Below are 23,945 nucleotides of genomic sequence, written 5' to 3'. Positions count from 1 at the left end.
ACAAAGGAGAACAGATACACGGAAGGCATTTTTAACCTTGGTGAGAATGAGGATGTGCAGAGGGGAGGAGAGAGAGGAGCCCTGCAGCAACGTGGATCAGGCCCTGTGGGCCCCGTCCCTCTTCTGAGACTGATCTGGACTGGCTTGAGTCCACTGGAAGTCTTTCCTTAGTCCACTTTCTGAGAGTGTGATTTTCTCTTCCTGTGGAAATAGCAATAATTTTTATGAGGGGGTGCTGCCCGGACCCCACTGGAGGAGTGGGTAAGATGAGGATTGTGCTCGGTGTTGTTTCCCTACAGAACCACACAGGCTGATCGGTAATACCTGTGGCCCCTAAGTGTCCACGAAGGGACTGGTCCCTCTACAACACTGCTTATGGCTGCGGACACCCACTATATGGCAATAAGATGTATATGTGTGGGCAGGTGGTAAAACCATTATAGGCAATGTGAAATTCAAAATGTTCCAGAACCCTGAAAAGTTTTCCTCATTTAGTGTTTGGGCTACAGGATCCCAACCCCCTTTTCCATGGTTCTTTCCCAAAGCCTGGCAGCTCTAACTCTTGCCCTGTTCTTATACCCCTATGTGTGGAGAAAAATAACTCCTCCTCTCCTATGCTCTGAGGGCTCTCTAGAAGTTTCCCTCTAGGCCACTGGAAAGAGATCAATAATGACAGAATAATTGGCATGACCTTGTTAGCCAATCCAAAGCCCTCTGGGCTGAAGCAGGGGTATTTCACTTCAGGGACACCCAGCCTGGGCACCTGCCATCTCAGCATCCCCAGGCACAGACAGGAAAGGTGACCATGCCTACATTTACATGATGTCTGCCTGTGTGTCCTGGTTCACTGGGTGGCTTTACTGAGAGGCAGGCACATCGAGGATAGGTGTTCTGGGCATGCCTAACAAATGGAAAACTGAGGTTGTTCCTACTGAAGCCCCTTCTCTTTCAGCTCCCACCCAGGAAGCTTATCCCCACGGGCCTTGGAGTGGAGACATCAGCCACCACCTGTCAGAGGTGCAGGCTTCACAGGCACAGCTGCAGCCAAGCACCCTGGTGCCCAATTCTTTGCGACTACAGCTGGATCAAGAGTTTGACTGTGGCTATAGCTTAACCAGAAAGGGCGTTTCCTCCACCATCTGCAGCTTCACAGCCAATGCTGATCCTGGGAACCAATGGCCTTTCCAAGGTAGGGAAGGAAAGGGGGACCAGAAAGCTCTAATCTGGGTGTTGGTGGTCATGGTACTGTGGGTAGAGGAGACAATGGGGCCTCTTCATGCTCCCTCAGAGTCAAGCTGAAATCCCCGATGCTGGTGAGCAAGTGCCTGGGGCTTAGGATCAAATTTGCTCTCCGGTCCTGGCTTTGCCACTTTCTGGTTGTTCACTTTGGCCAAGGTTATTGTCTTTTTGCTGTTTACATCTCAGTTCCCTCATATGAGATACCTGAAAAATAGTATCTACCTGCCATCATTAGAGTATTAATTATGATAATTTCCAGAGGGCCAGATTCAATAACAATTGCTCAGTAAACCTATGAATAGATAATATCAAATCCTTTTCTCTTTCTGCAAATTCACACTTAGAAAGTTACTTCAGATGCATTATTTCATCTGAGGTAGAGCAATTGTTCGGATCTCTGCTTTCTAGGGACCCCTCTTCCTTTCCTTTCTCAGAAAGTCTCCTTTGCCAGTTTGCTTCCTCTCCTTCCCCATCCCTCATGAGGCCAATTTTCCCTTATCAGACACTTTCAACAGTAACCTATTAGGCACATTCAGTAAAAGAGTAAATCCTGGGCCCACAAGTCAGTCTCCTGACATATCCAGCTTCTTCTGCTTTTTCTATTGTTTTTGAAATAAAAGGGCGGCTTTCACTTGGAAAGTGTACAAGTCAGTCTCTTTTATGAAACTCCATTTAGTTCATCATCTCCACTCACATCCAACGGCCACATCCTCAGTTTCCTTCTCCCAGGGATCCACTTCTGCTCAGATTTCTTTAAAACCCTAGGTTGTGTTCATCCTTACTCTCTGTCCCACTCAATATCTCCTCCTGGAGCCCCTGGGGCATACTGGTGCTCATCTGTCAGGCAATGCCCTCACCTGAGGAATAAAGAGACCCATGTCCTCAGGAGGAGGGAGGGTCATGTGAGATAACGAGCACCATCTGGGTCCATGGAGAGGACACATGGAAGACGCTCAGTGAGTGTCAGGGGATGCGTAGTCCCTGACATGTGCCATGGTAACTTCAAGTATTTAAACTGATTTCTTCCCACTGGAATCTCTTTTGTTTCTCCATGGATTCCCACACCCCCAGCCAAGACTCACCCCACTGGCTCAGACACATCCTCTCTTGCTCATTTTCCCTGGAGTCTAGAGCATGAACCAGGCTCCAGGTAAGAGGACAGAATGAATGCCTTTTGTTTTATGTTCCTTCAGCTGGTGATTTTCTCCTAGCTTTCCAAGTGGTCATTTCTTTCTCACCACACTTTTTCTTCTCAATATTCTCATATTTCTATTTTTTCCAATGTTTATGGATGAGAATAGTGATTATACTGTTACATTCAATATCTGCCAAATCCCTGTACAATATTTTTTCGTTAGATTAATATATATAGATATATGCATTTATGGCATTTGTCACATATATTAAGCATATTTGGTGTGTAGGCTATATAGGGTGTATATACATGCAGTAGATCACATAATGGTGCAAGTTTTGTAAATTCTCCAGATTTAGTCTCCTTGGTTCTTTTCTTTCATCAGCTGCTGTCACCTCTGTCTGATCTCACCTCTGTGTCCCATGGGCTGCTGCCCTGCCAAGCCCTGCCACCCCATCTCCTGTTTGAGCTCAGCTCTGCTTTAACTTTGATTTTGCTTGATTTTTATAATGTCTTCCCTCCCAAAAGTACAGTCTATATACAGTGTGATTTCCTTGCTTTATCTACCTGTAATCTATTTGTGTTTCTTAATCCTACGTTTTTTGAATATTTTTGTGGATTGGGAGTGTCTTTGCTTCCTGGCAATCTTGTCATTGCTGGGTAATGTGAGAAAGATCAACAGAAAAGAAAATATCGAAGTGACTCCACTGGTTTCCCCTCACCCTTCGGATGCCACTCTTCCTTACTTGATGTTCTTTGGGTAGAAGGAGAGTCACAGTAAGATCATCAGTGCCAGTGGATCCCATTGTCTGTGGTTTTATTTTCAGAGCTGGGTTTAGAGCCTTCCCTTGCAATGAAGAACCCTCCCCAGCTGGAAGGTGATGCTCTTGAAGGTTCAGCTGACAACACACATGGGCATCAAGTCATTGGCCACATTCACGCGTCAAGTGTCCTAAAACCAAAAATGATCAAAAGAAAACTGCCGTTCAGCAAGTGGAGACTGGCATGCAGATTCCCTGGCCTGCAAGCTTAGAGCAGGAAGGTAATCACATCTATGGCTCTTAGCGGCCCTCACTCCTTATTCCTCTATGATGACAGCTCCTTCTCCCACTGCTTTTCTCTTCCCTATTTGTGGGTATTGTCTGAGGCCCCTGGTGCTTCTCACATCCAGGGTTCTTCCAATAATCTGCTCTCATTCTCATTCCCAAAAGACTGGGACATGGAGTTGTAAGGGGGTGGTTTTCTTTGCAAAAGGCCCTCTCCTTCTACAGCCCTCTGCTTCTGAGTGTGCATGGTTGATGCTGAGCACATCCTCCCTGGGAGGTGTGAAAAGCCATCACTCTGCTCCGGACAAACGGGATCAGGAAGAAAGGGGCTGATGTCATCAGATGCTGGTTGGGCATAGGCCGGTCCCTATATCTGCACTCCAGGCTGACTGGAAGTTCAGGGATGTTTTCTTCTCACTTGTGGATGATGCTCGTCTCTTCAGCCAGCCGGAGGCTCAGGCTTCAGCTCATCCTCCCAACAGGAGCTCAGTTTGCCCCTGGGCTATCACCGCTTAGCAATCCCTCCAGACTCAGCCATCAGCAAGACTGACATAGATGCTTTTTTCATTTTTTCTTTCCTCTCTCCTACAGATTCCAAATACTGCTGGAAGGATGAAAAAGAAGAAAGGATGTCACAAAAAGTAGGTTTTCCACTTGATGAAAAAAACTAAAACAGCAAAGCAAGTTTAAGTCCAAACAACACTGCAGGGGTCCTTCACTGAGGATTGAATTTTAGACACAGAATGCTCTTGATGATTGCAAACCACTAGGCTCCTTTGATTTGAGAAACCACAATCGTTCCCATTTCCACTTGAGATGAATACCCAAGGAGACCAATTCCCAGATGGACAAACAGCATTGAGGGGCCTTAGCCCTGCTCCTCTCAATTCCATCCTGTAGAGAACAGGAGTCAGGAGCCGCTGGCAGGAGACAGCATGTCACCCGGGACTCTGCCAGTGCAGAATATGAACAATGCCATATTCTTGCTGAAAACACTTAGCCTGAGTTTCATAGGAAGTAATCACCAGACAACTGCAGAATGTAGAACACTGAGCAGGACAACTGACCCCTCTCCTTCACACAGTCCATGTCACCACAAATCACACAACAAAAAGAGAAGAGACATTTTGGGTTTAAAAGGATTGAAAAGATAATGTAGCTCACTTCTTTAGTCATTTTGAACCCAAAGTATCTCCTCATCTTTTTGTTGTTGTCATTGATGGTGGTGACATGGATTTGTTTGTAGAGGACGTCAGCTGTCTGGCTCAATTTTCTTCATTCTGAAGTTGTCAGAAAATTTCCTTATGATTAAATTCAGCCTGAATGTTTTGCCAGGAACACTGCAAAGTCAATGCTGTGAGTTTCCAACCTCAGTCCATCTGCGGGCAGAGAAGTTCCAGTTTGTCCATCACCATTATTGTGATATCAGGACTGGTTACCTGGTTAAGGAGGGGTCTAGGAGATCTGTCCCTTGTAAAGACACCTGATTTATAATTAATTTGGAAAGTGGTTTGAAAAAGTACAAATACCCTGTATTCTAACAATCTTCCTCTGAGCATTTCATCATCAATCACCCCTGGCTGTGTCAGTTATTATATTTATGTTTGTACATTGGAAATTTCTATCTCAGTCCTTACTATGAACTTGTTTCTGCTGGCATTCTGTTGTGAAAAAGAATATTCCCTGCCCACATTTTAACTTTCATCCAAGATTAATTTTAGTCTATTAAAATTAAAATGTTTATGTTTTAAATCTGTTTAAAATTTTCCTGCCTATCACTCTGGACTAGTGGATTTTTTTACATACTATGTTTTAAGCTTTTATTATTATGATTGGTTTTAGTGGATAAGGATACAGATTAATGAAAACATTCTTATTTACCTGTTTACATTCTAAACTCTTCCGTATTTTAGTCTATGTTTATCATATGTAGTGGATGGTATTTACTACATTTCTTTGTCAATGTTATTTTGTTGTCTTTGTTTGTGTGTGTGTCTTTTGTTTGTTATTTAGGAAGGGTTGTGTAGCTCATGTTTGAAAGTGCACTAAAAATGTTTTGACATCGCTGGTCCCCTTTTAACTTGACACACTTCTAATATTTGGTTTATACATTTTTAATCTTCTCTTTGAAGTTAAATTTTTACCACTATGACAACCAAAGATATTATTTTCCTCTTCTCTGACCTCTTAACCTGCCATTTCTTATAGTGTTAGTTCAACCCAAGTATATACCAGTGACAGCCTGTGTTTCCCACCTTGTCTCCACCTTGGCTTTTGGTTTAGATCCACAATTAAATATGCTGAGGCTCATGAGCTATTCAAAAGTGAGTGTCCTGGGCATCACTTGTTGAAGGGAATTTATTCTTGACAGAGTTCTCATGATGGAATAGGGTCTTGCTGAGTTTAGCATGCTTTTTTTTTTTTAATTAAAGAGTAATCTTTAATGTTGAAAATGCAAACTTTGGGAAGACAGAAGAGATCACACACAAGGCTGTCAGTTCACACTTGGAAGGCTGCACAGTGGCCGGGGAGAGGCCCTCCTCACTTCCCAGATGGGGAACACAATTCTGCATTTCCGAGATTGGCACCTCTGGTCCTCTGCATGGTGAAGCCCCTTCTTTTCAATTCCCCAATAGCCAGTGCTCTAATCCACCAGGTCTCAGGGATGATCGTGTTTCTCCACATTCGCTTTCTGAGGCTAGTTTTACCTGTGTTCTGTCATGAACAGGCCCTCACTGCTGTCCTGGCCTCTATTTGCATAGTGTTTCCTGCTCCCTCTGTTGTGTGGCTCCCAGACCCGGCTAAAGAAAATCATCGGAGGGCCACAGGGTTCTCTAGCCTTGGTGTTTAGGGGCAGGGTTGTGGGTGGTATTTTTGACTCTGTGTTAATTCGTAGGGCTTTGAAGTGTATGTGGAGAAAATCAGCTATTATCCTATCCTACTTCTTCAAATGCAGAACTTCAATAGTATAAAAAAAGGACACAGAATCATATAATAGAACTCCTTCATATTCATTGGCCAGCTCAGCAATTATCATTGAATAACTGAACTATTAAAAATACAATCCTTCCTACTTACTTATGAAATGTATGTATACATATATGTGTATATAAGTATATGGCATGTACATGTATGTATATATACATGTGCATACATATAATATGTGTATATAAATTTGGACACATGATTATGGAGGCCGCAATTCCCAAGATGGAAAGCTGGATGCCCAGGAAAGCATCTCCTTCTTATTAAACCTTTTCCTTATCCTTCGGCTTTTGGTTGATTGGATGAGGCCCACCCACATTAGGATGGACAATCTGCTTCACTTAGTCTGTCTATTCCAGTGTTAATGTCATCCAGAAACACCCTCCAGCACACACCCAGAATAATGTTGGAACAAATGTCCTGGCACACTGGGGCTTGGTCACAGTGACACACACAATTAACCATTATATAGGTCCTTCGTCATATGTGGGATTTTCATATTTTTTCCCAATTTTTAGCATATGCTTTTATTCTTTTAACAGTGTTTTGTGCTGACCAAGAATTTTTAATTTTTATGAAGTTGAATGTATCAATGTTTTCTTTAATAGTTTGTGTTGATATGATACCTAAGAGTACTTAGTGCCTAACTCTACATCATGAAAATTTTCTTTTGTGTTTTCTACTGTAAGTTTTCTAGATTTGCAGTTTACATTTAGTTCTATAATCAATTTTGAGTTAGTGTTTGTCCAAGTATGGACGTTTAAGTGGATTTTTTTTCTTTCTTTGTTTATTGTTTTTTACTTCAACTTTTATTTTATGTTCAGGGGTACAGGTGCAGGACGTGCAGGTTGGTTACATAGGTAAACATGTGCCATGGTGGTTTGCTGCACAGATCATCTCATCACCTAGGTATTAAGCCCAGCATCCATTAGCTACTCTTCCTGATGCTCTCCCTCCTCCCACTTCCCACCCCCCAACAGGGCCAAGTGTGTGTTGTCTCCACCCGCACCCTATCTGTCCATGTGTTCTCATCATTCAGCTCCCACTTACAAGCGAGAATATGCAGGGTTTTGTTTTCTGTTCCTGTGTTAGTTTGCTGAGGATAATGGCTTCCAACTCCCTCCATGTCCCTGCAAAGGACATAATCTTATTCCTTTTTATGGCTGCATAGTATTCCATGTGTATATATTCCACATTTTCTTCATATAGTCTATCATTAATGGGTATTTATGTTGATTCCATGTCTTTGCTATTGTGAATAGTGCTGCAGTGAACATATGCAGGCATATATCTTTATAACAGCATAATTTATATCCCTTTGGGTATATACCTAGTAATGGGATTGCTGGGTCAAATGGTATTTCTGTCTCTAGGTCTTAAAGGAATCACTACACTGTCTTCCACAATGGTTGACAGTTACACTCCCACCAACAGTGTAAAGGCATTCGTTTTTCTCCACAACCTCACCAGCATGTGTGAATTTTTTCTATTTTTGCCTGTGGATGTCCAGTTTTGTCAACACAATTTGTTGACAAGACAATGCTTTCTCTCCTGAATTGTTTTGAACCATTGTCCATCCATTGGAGGGATGAGACTGGAGAGAGGACTGTCCTGATCATTGGAGGGATAGGGCTTGAAGTAGGGCAGGTCTTATGGAAAAGAAAAGGAACACATATTTTTTCAATGAGGCAGAGGAAAGCCCCAAGCCCAAGTGGGGTACTCCCTACCCCCGTGTGTGGCACACTCACCTCTGCTCTCTCTGCCTCTTCTGCTGCAAAAGCTTGGGTGTGTATAGACACTGAGGCTGAGTTGTGCCACTGGGCACATTTGGCCATTGACATCAAATGTGTGGCATCAAATCCCAGAATCTCAAACAGGCAAAGTGGCAGGAAAACATGAGACATAATGAAGAATGAAATAATTCATTGAAAATGACACACGTTAGAAATAGGCAAGGATGTTAGAGCAGTTATTATAATTTTAATTAAATGAAGATATGGGAGTTATTTTTAAAATATCAAATTCCACAAGTGAAAACTACAGTTTACTGTCTGAAATTTTTTAAAAAATGCACTGGATTGAACATTGTAGAGGAAAAGATTGATGAATTAGAGGGAATAGCAATAGAAATGAACACAAATGAAACACAAAGGAAAAAATGAATTTAAAAAATAAAAAGCCCATCAGTGGAAAAACTTTAAACAGTCTACTATAGGGCTAAATGGAATCCCTAAAGGGAATGGAGTGGATAAGAGGGATAGAAAAATATTTAAAACATACTGGATGAAAGGTTTCTAAGCTTCATGAAAGCCATAAACCCCAAATATTCCAGAAACATAATGTATACTAATGACAAGAAACATGAAAAAATGACACCAAAGAACACCATACTCAAATTGATAAAAACCATTGATGAAGAGAAAATTCGAAGAGGAACAAAAGGGGGAAAAATATGTTACATGCAGATGACTAAATGTAAGGATAGCATCCGATTTCTCATCAGAAACATTACAAACAAGAAGTTTACAATAGCTTTAAAGTACTGAAAAAATAAAAAAAACCCTGCCAACCTAGAATTCTATACCCAGTCAAAATATCTTTCAAAATTGAAGATGAGTAAAATGGCTTGGAAAGAAAAATATTATCTCACTTTTCAGATGACATGATCCTATAATATTAAGAAAATACCAAATACACACACACACACACACACACACACACACACACACAATTACTGGAGTTAAACTAATTCAGCAAACTTTCAGCAAACAAGATAAACAGATAAAAACCAGTTGTATTAACAATCAAAAATTTTAAAGGAAAATTAATACATTTTATTTATAACAACACCCTTAAGAATAACATACCTAGCAATAAATTTAAGAAGGTGAAATACTTGTACACTGAAAACCAGATAACATTGCTTAATGAGGTTAAAGAAGAACTAAATAAATGGAAAGACATCTTATGTCCGTGGGTTGGAAGATTTGATAGAGTTAAAATGGAAATACCATTTAAAACAATCTACAGATTCAATGCAATCTTATGCAAATTCCAGTGGCCTTTTTTTCCTTTTTTGCAGAAATACAAAAGAAGAACTTATTCAGAAGAAATTGCAAATATCCTCAAATAGCAAAAACAATCTTGAAAAACAAGAATAAACACCTCCTATTCCAAAGATCTTTAATTGCTCTCAGCAATACTGTGCAGTCTTCAGTGTAAAGGCTTTCACATCTTTTGCTATGTAGTTTATATGTTTTGATGCTATTATAAATGTTTGTTTAAAGGAATCTTTGCAGAAATTTTATTAAAATTGTCTATATTTAAAATGTTCCACATGATGTTTAGATATACACATACATAATGAATTAATGGCTACAGTCACACTAATTAGCACATCCACCGCTTCAGTAGTTCCTTTTTTGGGTAGTGACAACATATGATCTACTCTTTTAGCAGACTTCAAATATACAATACAGCATTAACCATAGTCCCCATGCTGAACGTTAGATCTCTAAAACTCATACTGTAACCAAAAGCAGTTTAGTTGCTTGCTGCATGTAGAGTCCAAATAAGTGTGATGCCTGGTACAAAAAAAGTGAATTTATTTCTGTAGCTAGTTGGGGGGAAGAAGCATAAAGTGTCCTGCTTTGAATGTCGTTTCACCTTTGGAGCAAAACGTGGATTTTTATAAGTTAAAGGGGGAAGTGAGTCAGGATAGAGGATTTCCCTGCTCCCAGGTAGTTCTTCACTGGGCAGTCTAGGTAGTGCTTTTCTGGTCAGAAGTAAGTTGTAAAAGTGGCCAAGTGGCATGCTTTCGACATGACCTCCTAGTGGGTGTAAGTTCTGAGGTGACCCCTGGAGGGTGGAAGTTTTGTGGTGGGTGTGCTTTGGTCTGCAAATCAACTGTCCACTCCTGAGGAGAGATCTATGTTGAAGCACACAGAAGAACTTGTTCTGAAGGGTATGTCTGGTAGAGGGAGGTGAAAGGTTATGTTTGCATTTCTGAAGGGCTAGGCAAGAAACAGAGAACCGGGAAAAGGGGGGAGGAAAAGAGAAGAGAAAATACTAATTTAATGAAGTAATTCATTCCCTTTATTGTAGGAAGAATGGGGGCACTCTGTTACAATTCATCCTACATAACTGAAGCTTTGTACTCTTTGACCAACATCTCCTCATTCCCCACCTCCCTCCCCTCTTCTGGTAGCCACCATTCTACTCTCTGCTTCTATGAATTCAACTTTTTTAGTTTCCATGTATAAGTGAGATTGTGCAGTACTTGTTGTTCTGTGTCTGGCTTATTTTGCTTACATAATGCCTTCTAGGTTCACCCATATAATCACAAATGACAGGGTTTCATTCCTTTTTATGGATGAAAAATATTATATTTTATGTGTGGTATATAAATACACCAAAACTGTGTGTGTGTGTGTGTGTGTGTGTGTGTATATGCGCCAAATATACACACACACACAGAAAGACACCACGTATACACCAAATACATATATATACCAAAGTTTCCTTATCCTTTCATCACCAGCAGACTTAGGCTGTTTTCATGTCTTGGCTACTATGAATAACGCTGTGATAAACATGGGGAAGCAAATATCTCTTTGAGATACTGATTTAATTTCCTTTGATTATATACCCAGAAGTTTAATTGCTGGGTTGTTTGGTAGTTCTGTTGGTAATGTTTTGAGGAGCCTTCACAGTGTTTTCCATAATGGCTGCACCAATTTACATCCCCACCAACAATATGCAGGAGTTCCTGTTTCTCCATACCCTTGCTAACACTTACTATTTCTTGTCTTTCTGATAATAACCAACCTGATGGGTGAGAGGCACTGTCTCACTGTGGTTTTGATCTGCATTTCCCCGAGGATTACTGATGTTGAGCACCTTTCCATATACCTATTGACTATTGTATGTCTTCTTTGGACAAATATCTATTCAGATCCTTTGCCCATATTTTAATCAGGTTATTTGGTATTTTGGCTATTGAATTGTGTGAGTTCCTTACATATTTTGGATATTAACATCTTACCCTATTTATAGGTTGCAAATATTTTCTCCCATTCCATAGGTTGCCTTTTCTTTTTTTAAAATAGCTGGCTTTGCTGTTCAGATTCCTGATGCAATCCCACTTGTTTACTTTTGCTTTTATTTCCTGTACTTTTGGTGCCATATAAAAAAATCATTTTCAAGACCAATGTCAAAGAGCTTTTTCTCTATGTTTTCTTCTAGGAATTTTAATGTTTCACATTGAAGTTGTGAAAGGAAAAGAAACCTCAGGACCCCAAACTCACTATGCCAAAAGCAAAAGTCAAGCTGGGAACTGGGTCATGCAAACCTGCCTCCCATTTTATTCCTAAATAGAATAGTTACAAAGATGAAGCTACATAGCTCCCTCACAATTTGCTCACAAGGAAATTCCTTGTGGGGCCCAAGATCTTTACCCTAAAACAGTTCTGTTAAATTTCAACCTGACAATGTAAATTCATAGCTTCTCTTCACAGGTACAGGACAAAGGAAAAAACTCAGTCATCCCTCTGCTCACCAAAGACAGAGCATATGTAATTGCTTTCTCTGCCAGATGTTTACATTATCCTACATAAAAATGCAGATTCCCCAAGCTCAATTATTTTCTTACACCCACCCCCACCGCATGTAAATGGCTGATCAAAGACTCAAAAGAATTGCAGCCAGTTGCAACAACTTGCCTCTTATCCACCCCATTAAAAAAATTCCTTCCTCTTTCCTCAGTACTTGCCATGTTCCCTTTAAATATTGAGGTACCCAGATCCTCTTTGGATAAAACATGGACCACATTTTTTCCTGTGGATCTATGATCTTTCCTGGGTGCATCTTTAACCTTGACAAATAAGCTTACTAAAATAATTGAGACTTGCCTTGGTCATTTTTCTTTGATTTACGAAGTTTTAATCTATTTCAAGTTAATTATGTATATGGCATAAGACAAGGGTCCAATTTCATTATTTTGTGTTTGGATATCCAGTTTCCCCAGCACCATTTATAGAAGAGACTTTGTTATCCCTATCATGTTTTCTGGCGTCTCTGTCAAAGATCAGTTGATCATATATGGGTGGGTTTATTTCTAGGCTGGGTCAGCTTCCAAAGATTTACTCACTTCCTCATACAGATGTCTTTTCATGCCTCAAAGTCTTTGATGGTACACCCGATATTGTGTATATTACCTTGCTGAGTGCTGGATATTTTTGTGTTCCTATATATTTTTAGCTTTCTTCAGGGATGTAGTTAAATCACTTGGAAATTGTTTAATCATTTTCCGCCTTCTTTTTATGAGTTGTGAGGTGGTCCAGAGCAGGGCTCAGTCTAGGACTACATGGTTCCTGCTACTGAGCAAAAACCTTTTTGAAACTGCCCTCCTTTGCCCTGTAGGTTATGAGTTCATTTTAGTTTTAATTATCATTCAGGCACTATTCCCAGTCTTGTGTGTGAGCCAGGCACGAACTCTCTAATCTTTTCAAATGATTTTCCTTTTGGCCTTGGGATAGTTTCATCAAATGTATGCTCTGATCCATCCTTTCTCAATCAGTACTGTGCTCACCCAGTAGGAGCACCCACTGAAATTCACTGTGATTTACTTTCTGCAGCTCTCTCTTTGCTAGGGCTCTGTTTATAGATTTCATGCTTCCTTGGGCCTACACTACCCTGGACACTCTGCTCACTGTCCTCAACTCAAAATGTCCACTGGGCTTCTTTTCACTTTCCCCTCCCTGTGCTTAGCTTGTAATCTCCCTTAATGGCGGTCAGCAGAAGGCACTGAAGCGCTCAGCTGTTTGGTTCACATCTATCAAGGATGACTGTCCTTTTTTGCCTGATGTTCAGTATTTTGAAACCGATTTTTTTATGCATTTTAAGTTCATGGAGAGTGTTCTCCCTCTCTGCAAGGAATGAAAAATATACCTTTATCTTTCATATACATTCTTTATTTCAATAGCTTTTGGGAAACAAAAAAGTGGTTTTTTGTTACATGAACGAATTGTATAGGAGTGAAGTCTGAGATTTTAGTGCTCCTGTCACCCGAGTAGTGTACAGTGTACCCAATATGTAGTAAAAAATCCACCTTTAAGTGTCAGGTGTGTTCCTCATGGATTTGGCTTAAGGGCGTTGACACCAGCTTTCCAGGAATCAGGAACTGTAAAACCCAACCTTAGGAAGAAAGAATAATATTATTCATGTGAGAACTAGGCTCTGCTTCTTCAGAACTTGTTTCGTACTTGAAAAAACATATATATATTTTTTTTATTTTTTATATATTTATATATAGTATATATTTATATATTGTATATATTTATATATTATATATTTATATTATATATATTTACATATTTTATATATATAATATAAATAAAATTTTTGGGGTTCAGGCAGGATTTTACCACATCTGATTTAAAGCAGGGGGATTGAGAATAAAGTTAGGGGAGAGGGTAGCTAAGAGAGAAAATACATCATAAGCTCATCTTAAGTGAGCTGAGGTCATTTAAAACTCAGAGTCCCTAACTGGGCTTGAGCCACCAACCTTTTAGTTAGCCGATGGAAGAACTCAGGATCGTGCAGCGGAAACACAGGCATGTCTTAGACCCTCTATGAACTTTCTCTCCAGCCTTCACGTTGCAGCTCTCTGGGCTCCTCTGCCTTGTCCGACCGCACCAGCTCCAGAAGACATTCGGCCCATCTACAGCTACCTTAATTCTCTGCAAAACAATGAGATAATCTATTAGCAACAAACTTACAAGACTCTCATTTGCCCAGAGCCAGAAGAAAAGAGTCAAAATAAAAGTGACACTTTGATCTCATCCAGCTGAAACAAGTGATGTTTTACAACCCATTTGTCTAGATCTTGTAGCAAAGACTGTTCTTCGCGGTATTTGTGCCATATCACCCCTGGCCAAGATCATGAAGGACATGGCAGGCTCTGTCCTGCTCCCTGTACGGTGCACAGCCCTTCCATCCCATCCTCTTCCCCTGAAACTGCTGGATGCTGCTCCCAACCAACTCCTTTCCTGAGGAGCTTGAATGCTGCGACTGTTAAAACAGCTTTTTTTTTTTTTTTTTTTCTGGAAATTGTGTTACTCATATCTGGGTTTCCCACTTGTGTCCTTTTGAATTCATCTTTCTTCTCTTTTATTCCGTTGAAAGTTGTGTTTGATTTCTAAAATACATCCTTAATATGTTCCTGCAAATCTCTGTCTCTCTCTTTTTTCTTTATATATATATATTTAATATATAAATATATACATTTTATATATTTTATATTATATATAAATATATATTTTAGTATATATAATATATTTTAATATATTTAAATATATATATTTTAAAATATATATTTTAATGTATATATTTTAATATATATTTTAATATATATTTTTAAAAATATATATTTTTTATTATACTTCAAGTTATAGGGTACATGTACACAATACGCAGGTTTGTTACATACGTATACATGTGCCATGTTGGTGTGCTGCACCCATTAACTCATCATTTACATTAGGTATATCTCCTAATGCTATCCCTCCCCCTTCCCCCCACCACAAAACAGTCCCCGGTGTGTGATGTTCCCCTTCCTGTGTCCAAGTGTTCTCATTGTTCAGTTCCCACCTATAAATGAAAACATGTGGTGTTTGGTTTTTTGTCCTTGCGATAGTTTGCTGGGAATGACGGTTTCCAGCTTCATCCATGTCCCTATGAAGGACATGAACTCATCATTTTTTATGGTTGCATAGTATTCCATGGTGTATATGTGCCACATTTTCTTAATCCATTCTATCATTGTTGGACATTTGGGTTGGTTCCAAGTCTTTGCTATTGTGAGTAGTGCCGCAATAAACATACTTGTGCATGTGCCTTTATAGCAGCATGATTTATATTCCTTTGGGTATATACCCAGTAAGGGGATGGCTGGTTCAAGTGGTATTTCTAGTTCCAGATCCCTGAGGAATCGCCACACTGACTTCCACAATGGTTGAACTAGTTTACAGTCCCACCAACAGTGTAAAAGTGTTCCTATTTCTCCACATCCTCTACAGCATCTGTAGTTTCCTGACTTTTTAATGATCGCCATTCTAACTGGTGTGAGATGATATCTCATTGTGGTTTTGATTTGCATTTCTCTGATGGCCAGTGATGATGAGCATTTTGTCATGTGTCTGTTGGCTGCATAAATGTCTTCTTTCGAGAAGTGTCTGTTCATATCCCTCACCCACTTGTTGATGGGGTTGTTTGTTTTTTTCTTGTAAATTTGCTTGAGTTCCTTGTAGATTCTGGATATTAGCCCTTTGTCAGATGAGTAGATTGCAAAAATTTTCTCCCATTCTGTAGGTTGCCTGTTCGCTTTGATGGTAGTTTCTTTTGCTGTGCAGAAGCTCTTTAGTTTAATCAGATCCCATTTGTCAATTTTGGCTTCTGTTGCCATTGCTTTTGGTGTTTTACACATGAAGTCCTTGACCATGCCTATGTCCTGAATGGTATTGCCTCGGTTTTCTTCTAGGGTTTTTATGGCTTTAGGTCTAACATTTAAGTCTTTAATCCATCTTGAATTAATTTTTATATAAGGTGTAAGGAAGGGATCCAGTTTCAGCTTTCTACATATGGCTAGCCAGTTTTCCCAGCACCATTTATTAAATAGGGAATCCTTTCCCCATTTCTTGTTTTTGTCAGGTTTGTCAAAGATCAGATAGTTGTACATGTGTGGTATTATTTCTGAGGTCTCTGTTCTGTTCCATTGGTCTATATCTCTGTTTTGGTATCAGTACCATGCTGTTTTGGTTACCGTAGCCTTGTAGTATAGTTTGAAGTCAGGTAGCATGATGCCTCCAGCTTTGTTCTTTTGGCTTAGGATTGGCTTGGCAATGCAGGCTCTTTTTTGGTTCCATATGAACTTTAAAGTAGTTTTTTTCAAAGTCTGTGAAGAAAGTCATTGGTAGCTTGATGGGGATGGCATTAAATCTATAAATTACCTTGGGCAATATGGCCATTTTCACGATATTGATTCTTCCTATCCATGAGCATGGAGTGTTCTTCCATTTGTTTGTGTCCTCTTGTATTTCGTTGAGCAGTGGTTTGTAGTTCTTCCTGAGAGGTCCTTCACATCCCTTGTAAGTTGGATTCCTAGGTATTTTATTCTCTTTGAAGCAATTGTGAATGGGAGTTCACTCATGATTTGGCTCTCTGTCTGTTATTGGTGTATAAGAATGCTTGTGATTTTTGCACAATGATTTTGTATTCTGAGACTTTGCTGAAACTGCTTATCAGCTTAAGGGGATTTTGGGCTGAGATGATGGGGTTTTTTAGATATACAATCATGTCATCTGCAAGTAGGGACAATTTGATTTCCTCTTTTCCTAACTGAATACCCTTTATTTCTTTCTCCTGCCTGATTGCCCTGGCCAGAACTTCCAACACTATGTTGTACAGTAGTGGTGAGAGAGGGCATCCCTGTCTTGTGCCAATTTTCAAATGGAATGTTTCCAGTTTTTGCCTATTCAGTATGATATTGGCTGTGCGTTTGTCATAAATAGCTCATTATTTTTAGGCACATCCCATCAATACCTAATTTATTGAGAGTTTTTAGCATGAAGGGCTGTTGGATTTTGTCGAAGGCCTTTTCTGCATCTATTGAGATAATCATGTGGTTTTTGTCTTTGGTTCTGTTTATATGCTGGATTACATTTATTGATTTGCATATGTTGAACCAGCCTTGCATCCCAGGGATGAAGCCCACTTGATCATGGTGGATAAGCTTTTTTATGTGCTGCTGGATTCGGTTTGCCAGTATTTTATTGAGGATTTTTGCATTGATGTTATCAGGGATATTGGTCTAAAATTCTCTTTTTTTTTGTCATGTCTCTGCCAGGCTTTGGTATCAGGATGATGCTGGCCTCATAAAATGAGTTAGGGAGGATTCCCTCTTTTTCTATTGATTGGAATAGTTTCAGAAGGAATGGTACCAGCTCCTCCTTGTACCTCTGGTAGAATTCGGCTGTGAATCCATCTGGTCCTGGAATTTTTTTGGTTGGTAAGTTATTAATTATTGCCTCAATTTCAGAGCCTGTTAATTGTCTATTCAGAGATACAACTTCTTCCTGGTTTAGTCTTGGGAGGGTGTATGTGTCGAGGAATTTATCCATTTCTTCTAGATTTTCTAGTTTATTTGCATAGAGGTATTTATAGTATTCTCCGATGGTAGTTTGTATTTCTGTGGGATCGGATTATCGATTTCATTTTTTATTGCATCTATTTGATTCTTCTCTCTTTTCTTCTTTGTTAGTCTTGCAAGCGGTCTATCAATTTTGTTGATGTTTTCAAAAAACCAGCTCCTGGATTCATTGATTTTTTGAAGGGATTTTTGTGACAGATCAGCTGATTTTGTAACAGATCAGCTGTTATGCTGATGGGCTTCCCTTTGTGGGTAACGTGACCTTTCTCTCTGGCTGCCCTTAACATTTTTTCCTTCATTTCAACTTTGGTGAATCTGACATTATGTGTCTTGGAGTTGCTCTTCTCAAGGAGTATCTTTGTGGCATTCTCTGTATTTCCTGAGTTTGAATATTGGCCTGCCTTGCTAGGTTGGGGAAGTTCTCCTGTATAATGTCCTGCAGAGTATTTTCCAACTTGGTTCCATTCTTCGTGTCACTTTCAGGTACACCAATCAGAGGTAGATTTGGTGTTTTCACATAGTCCCACATTTCTTGGAGGCTTTGTTCATTTCTTTTTATTCTTTTTTTCTCTAATCTTCTCTTCTCACTTCATTTCATTCATTTAATCTTCCATCACTGATACCCTTTATTCCAGTTGATCGAATCGGCTACTGAGGCTTGTGCATTTGTCAAGTAGTTCTCATGCCGTGGTTTTCAGCTCCATCAGGTCCTTTAAGGACTTCTCTGCATTGTTTATTCTAGTTAGCCATTCGTCTAGTCTTTTTTCAAGGTTTTTAACTTCTTTGCGATGGGTTCAAACTTCCTCCTTTAGCTCAGAGAAGTTTGATCATCTGAAGCTTTCCTCTCTCAACTCATCAAAGTCATTCTCCGTCCAGCTTTGTTCCATTGCTGGTGAGGAGCTGCATTCCTTTGGAGGAGGAGAGGTGCTCAGATTTTTAGAATTCTTAAGTTCTTCTGTTCTGTTTTTTTCCCCATCTTTGTGGTTTTATCTACCTTTTGTCTTTGATAATAGTGACATACAGATGGGGTTTTGGTGTGGATGTCCTTTCTGTTTGTTAGTTTTCCTTTTAACAGTGAGGACCCTCAGCTGCACGTCTGTTGGAGTTTGCTGGAGGTCCACTCCAGACCCTGTTTGCCTGGGTATCAGCAGCGGAGGCTGCAGAACAGCGAATATTGCTGAACGGCAAATGTTACTGTCTGATCATTCCTATGGAGGTTTCATCTCAGAGGGGTACCCGGCCATTGAGGTGTCAGTCTGCCCCTGCTGAAGTGTGCCTCCCAGATAGGCTACTCAGGTGTCAGGGACCCACTTGAGGAGGCAGTCTGTCCGTTCTCAGATCTCAAGCTGCGTGCTGGGAGAACCACTACTCTCTTCAAAGCTGTCAGACAGGGACACTTAAGTCTGCAGAGGTTTCTGCTGCCTTTTGTTTGGCTATGCCCTGCCCCCAGAAGTGGAGTCTACTGAGGCAGGCAGGCCTCCTTCAGCTGCGATGGGCTCCACCCAGTTTGAGCTTCCAGGCCACTTTGTTTACCTACTCAAGCCTCAGCATTGGTGGGCGCCCCCCCACCCAGCCTCGCTGCCACCTTGCAGTTCAATGTCAGACTGCTGTGCTAGGAATGACTGAGGCTCCATGGGCATGGGACCCTCTGGGCATGGGACCCTCTAGCCATGTGCGGGATATAATCTCCTGGTGTGCCATTTGCTAAGACCATTGGAAAAGCGTAGTATTAGGGTGGGAGTCACCTGATTTTCCAGGTGCCATCTGTCACAGCTTTGCTTGGCTATGAAACTGAATTCCCTGACTCCTTGCACTTCCTGGGTGAGGCGATGCCTCGCCCTGCTTTGGCTCACACTTGGTGTGCTGCACCCACTGTCCTGCACCCACTGTCTGATATGCCCCAGTGAGATGAACCCAGTACCTCAGTTGGAAATGCAGAAATCACGCATCTTCTGCATCGCTCATGCTGGGAGCTGTAGACTGGAGCTGTTCCTATTCAGCCATCTTGGAACCATGCATCTCTCTCTTTTTTCTTATCCCTGATACTATGGTTTTCATTTTCATGAGTTCTATTTTTACATTGATCTCTGGCTGAAGGGAAATCAAGAAGGACCATGCCACCAATTCCACATGCTGCTTAAACAGGGAGACAAAGGGATTTCACTTCCTCGTGGTCTGCAGGCCAGCCATTGGCCAAGTGGGCTAATGGGGGAAAAGGAGGAAGCAGGGGGCAGTGCTTTGGTTGAAGAAAGGAAACTGCCAATCCCTCATGTGTGGTTCCCAGTATGATATGTACTGGCAGGGAATGATATGTTTTCTTTAATTGTGTGAAACTCTATGCATAATGGTACATAAAAAATGTAAATGTGCAGGGTAATGCGACAAATGAGCATATCCCCCACCTAGATTAATACCCAGAACCTGTGTAGGTTCCAGAAGCTTTCCACCTGCCCCTTCCTGATCACACCACCCTCCCTGCTCTTAGCAGTTACCACACACAACCATGATATTCTTTTTCTTGTTTACATTAAAATTTCTGCTTATGGTGCACTCCTAACAGGTCTCGGTTTACCTGCAATCATACACTGTGTGTTCTCTTGTGCTTAGCCTTTTTCACTAATAATTATGGATTTAATAGTCATCACTGTTTCTCATCTAGAATGACCCGGGACAGCTGGATTCAGGTTCAGCAGAGAGACTCCACCCCTCCACGAGAAGGCCTGGCCTACAGTTTCATTTCATTTGGGAGATTCTTGTGCTTTTGAATCTGCAGAACCACAAGTTAAGGATTTTGTAAATGAGGCCTGTGGGGATGGGCAGGGGGAGGGCGAGTCCTGCTCCTGAGGTAGAACTTGAGGAGACCCAGTGGAAAAGAAGGGAGTCCCCAGAATCAGAAAAAAGGAGGAGAGATGCTTTGTTTTTTGTTTTTTTTTTTTTTTTGTAAGAAAAAAGGCTGAGGGATGAGAGACCAGGGTCAGGTGTGTGGGCAGAGAATAGGGTCAGGGGATGCTCCCTGCAGGGAGAAGTAGCCATTCTGGGGCCAGGGAAGAGAACCAACTATTTCTTCCTTATCTTGTCTACCAGTTCCAGTCTCTGCCGTTCTCCATCTCAGCAGGGAACACAGGGCATGCTGTGGACTGAATGTTTGTGTCTCTCTCAAATTCTTATGTTGAAATCTTAACCTCCAAGGTGATAGCATTAGGAAGTGGGACCTCTTGGGAGTTAACAGGTCATAAGAACAGAGCCCTCATAAATGGAATTAGTGCCCTCATAAACAGGCCAGAGAGCTGCCTTGCCCCTTCCATAATGCGGGGATGCAGAGAGAAGGGCATCTGTGATTCAGGAAATAAATCCCCTCTGGACACCAAATCTGTCTGTGCCTGTATTGTGTACTTTCCAGCCTCTAGAACTGAGAAAAATGAATTTCTTTTGTTTATAAGGTACTCAGTTCATGGTGTTTGGCTATATCAGCCTGAATCAGGTAAGACCAGGGGCCGCACAGTAGGCAGGTCCCTATGGACCACATCAAAACATTTTCATTTATTCTAAAATCAGAAGAAAGATAATTTTTTTTCAAGCCAAAGAAAATGTTTCACCATATAATAATAATATATTCTTTTTATATCAACACAGAGGTAAACATATCTTAATATATGATAGATGAAGGGGCCCAGGAAACCAAAAGTACCTAGGATTTGAGAAAGTCATATTGTGAATTGGATATTTTAGATGTCTCGTTTGTGGATTTTACCTGCAAGAAAATGTCAGAACAGCAATGCAAACACAAGAGAATAAGTCAGCCTTCATAAAGCGAGTCCTTTGCCCTTGGTGGCCCTGGCAGGAAGCTTCCCTCCTCTGGGTAAGGAGTCTTACCTGGAGGGCCCAGAGTAGAGTTCCTTCAGCTATTGCAGTTCAGCCTGTGTCCCTCTTCTAATTTTCATGCTGGAGGATCTCAGAGCTCAGGGGAAGGATGTTTTCCTGAAGAACAAAGTTACCGCCTTTTGTGTTAGGAGAAATGAGGAAGAATTGAATTGTGCATCTTATGAAAACACAATTTTCTTATGAAATTTGGAACTATTTCCAAATTATATATTTGACAAGGGTCTAGTACCTAGAGTATATAAGGAATTCATGTAACTCAGCAATAAATGACAAACAACCAAATTTAACAATGGGGAAAAAGCTGTGAGTAGAGGTTTCTCTAAAGCAAACACAAAAATGACCAAGAAGCACATGCAAAGATGTTCAATGGTTTTCATCATTAGGAATCCACATGGATGAGCTGAAGTGAAATAATGGTTTAAGGAGGTCAGTTCACCAGAGAGGTCTCAGTGGGACATGGCAGCACTAGGGCAGCTTCTAAGTGAAAAGACTCAGCCCCACACCACACAACTACTTCATCAGCCCCATGGGCCCTGGAGACCATCGTGAGTTGGGGAGAAAAAGAGATACAGCCATGAGCATGAAGTGCAGGATCCCAAGAGTGTGTGAGAAGAAAAAGAAATGCTGAATCAAATGATTGAAAACAAAGGTGTTTTAAATTATGCTGGGAATGGGAATGATTACCTCCCTGTTGAAATAGAGTCCATTGAGATACCTCTCATCTTTCAGGAAGCCTCATAAGACCCCACATCACCATAGAGCTGTTGACCACAAACAAGGTTCAGTATGCCAGAGCTCCAAGCCATTTAGCTTACCTCTGAAAATCACATTATGATGATTTATGAGGAGTGCTAATAAAATTAAGCTTATCACATACCATATATTGAGCAATTATGTACAAAGCTTACTAAAACCCACTGGAGTCCTAGCCTGTAATTGCTCAGTGGGTAAAAGTAAATTTTCAGAGTGATGAAATATTTTTGAGTTACTGGTAAAAAAAGAAATGAGACACTGAACTGATTTCTCAATGAGATAAATAGAGGCAGTATAAATAACTGTATAAAACTTTTATTAATGAATATAAAAATCACCCACTTTTGAGATAAATACACAAGAAAATTCATTAAGAATAAAGAGGGCTGCTCAACTCTATTGTTCTGCAGAGAAACCAGAGTCCCTTTATGCACTTCAATAAGCTCTACTTATCTTGGCCTCAAAATTCATGTAATAAAACAGAGACCTTCAATTTATAAGTTATACTGGAATTCAAAACAAAGACCACCAGATAGCAGTGAAAACTGGTGTTGTGCTTCTGGAGTTGCAAATGGGCACATGCAAAAGTATATATGGATTGGGCAGGTGTTTCAGCAACATACTGAGTTTAATAAGGACCTAAATGTCACTGAATATTTAACCCAAAAGCTAACCATGACCTTACACACTGATTATTCTGGTTTGACTTTGGCCAACAGTCACTATTTTTTTTAAACTTTTATTTTAGATTCTGAAGTATGCATGCAGGTTTGTTATATAAACTCATATTGTATGGATTATTTCATCATGCAGGTACTAAACCTAGTAGCCAATAGTTATTTTTACTGCTCCTCTCCCTCTTCCCATCCTCCACCTCCAGGTAAGCCCCAGTGTCTGTTGTTCCCCTCTTTGTGTCAGTGTGTTCTCATTATTTAGCTGCCACTTATAAGTAACAACCTGCAGTATTTGGTTTTCTGTTCCTGAGTTCGTTTGCTAAGGATAATGGCCTCCAGCTCCTTTGCATGTCCTGCAAAGGACATGGCCTCTATTTTAAGAAAGGTCAGGGAATTGCATGAGAGAATATCCACCTGAAATGGAGATAACACAAAAGATCGGGTTGCAAATAAACCTTATAAGAATCATAAATCATACCTAGTATCAAATTTTATTAATTTATATTATTGTATTCAAGAATAAAATTAATTGTGAGGCATACACAAAGCAACAACAAGACTGAGAGCACCACCATCACTCCCCAGAGTCTTCCTTCCCTATTAGAAAATGATCTAGCCCAGACGTAACATGAGAGCTCTGTAAGTGATGCGTGAGATTGTAACTTACATAATATGGAGCAATTTTTGGTCATCTCCATTTGATAACGTTGATAGTCGCATAGCTTATGTGACAGTTTCCAAGGAACAAGGTCATGTAAATCTATAGACCCCAGGTTTGATTACCATGAAGAGTCCTACACAGATCAGACACATCTTACTAAAAGCATTCCACATATAAGAAGGTTTCCAATGGTAAGGACCATTGGTGTATTTACCAGGCAGTCTGTCACTATCTGTTTACAGTGAAAACTGACTGGGCTACCTTTTTTCCTTTCCCAGGCTATCCTTCAGTAAAGTGGGGGTCATAGCAACGGAAATAAACAGTGCTTTGTGTCTTTTCTCCAAATCACTTTGTGGAGATTTCA

General features: G+C 40.5%; 1 protein-coding gene across 2 annotated transcripts in view; it reads left to right on the top strand.

The window, feature by feature from the left end:
- Nucleotides 1–3,317: 3,317 nt before the first annotated feature.
- The window catches only part of LOC115932735 (putative neuroblastoma breakpoint family member 7), a 52,187-nt gene continuing 31,559 nt past the window's right edge, over nt 3,318–23,945 (top strand). For both annotated transcript variants that reach the window (XM_063698387.1, XM_063698413.1), the window contains exons 1-3: nt 3,318–3,416; nt 4,012–4,061; nt 20,271–23,126. The gene's annotated coding sequence lies outside the window, so the exon portion shown is untranslated. The remainder of the gene's footprint in view (nt 3,417–4,011; nt 4,062–20,270; nt 23,127–23,945) is intronic.

Source organism: Gorilla gorilla, chromosome 1, assembly GCF_029281585.2.
Source record: "Gorilla gorilla gorilla isolate KB3781 chromosome 1, NHGRI_mGorGor1-v2.1_pri, whole genome shotgun sequence".
NCBI classification, from domain to species: domain Eukaryota; kingdom Metazoa; phylum Chordata; class Mammalia; order Primates; family Hominidae; genus Gorilla; species Gorilla gorilla.
Note: the sequence above shows the minus strand (reverse complement) of the source record. Positions and strands in the feature narration are given on the sequence as shown.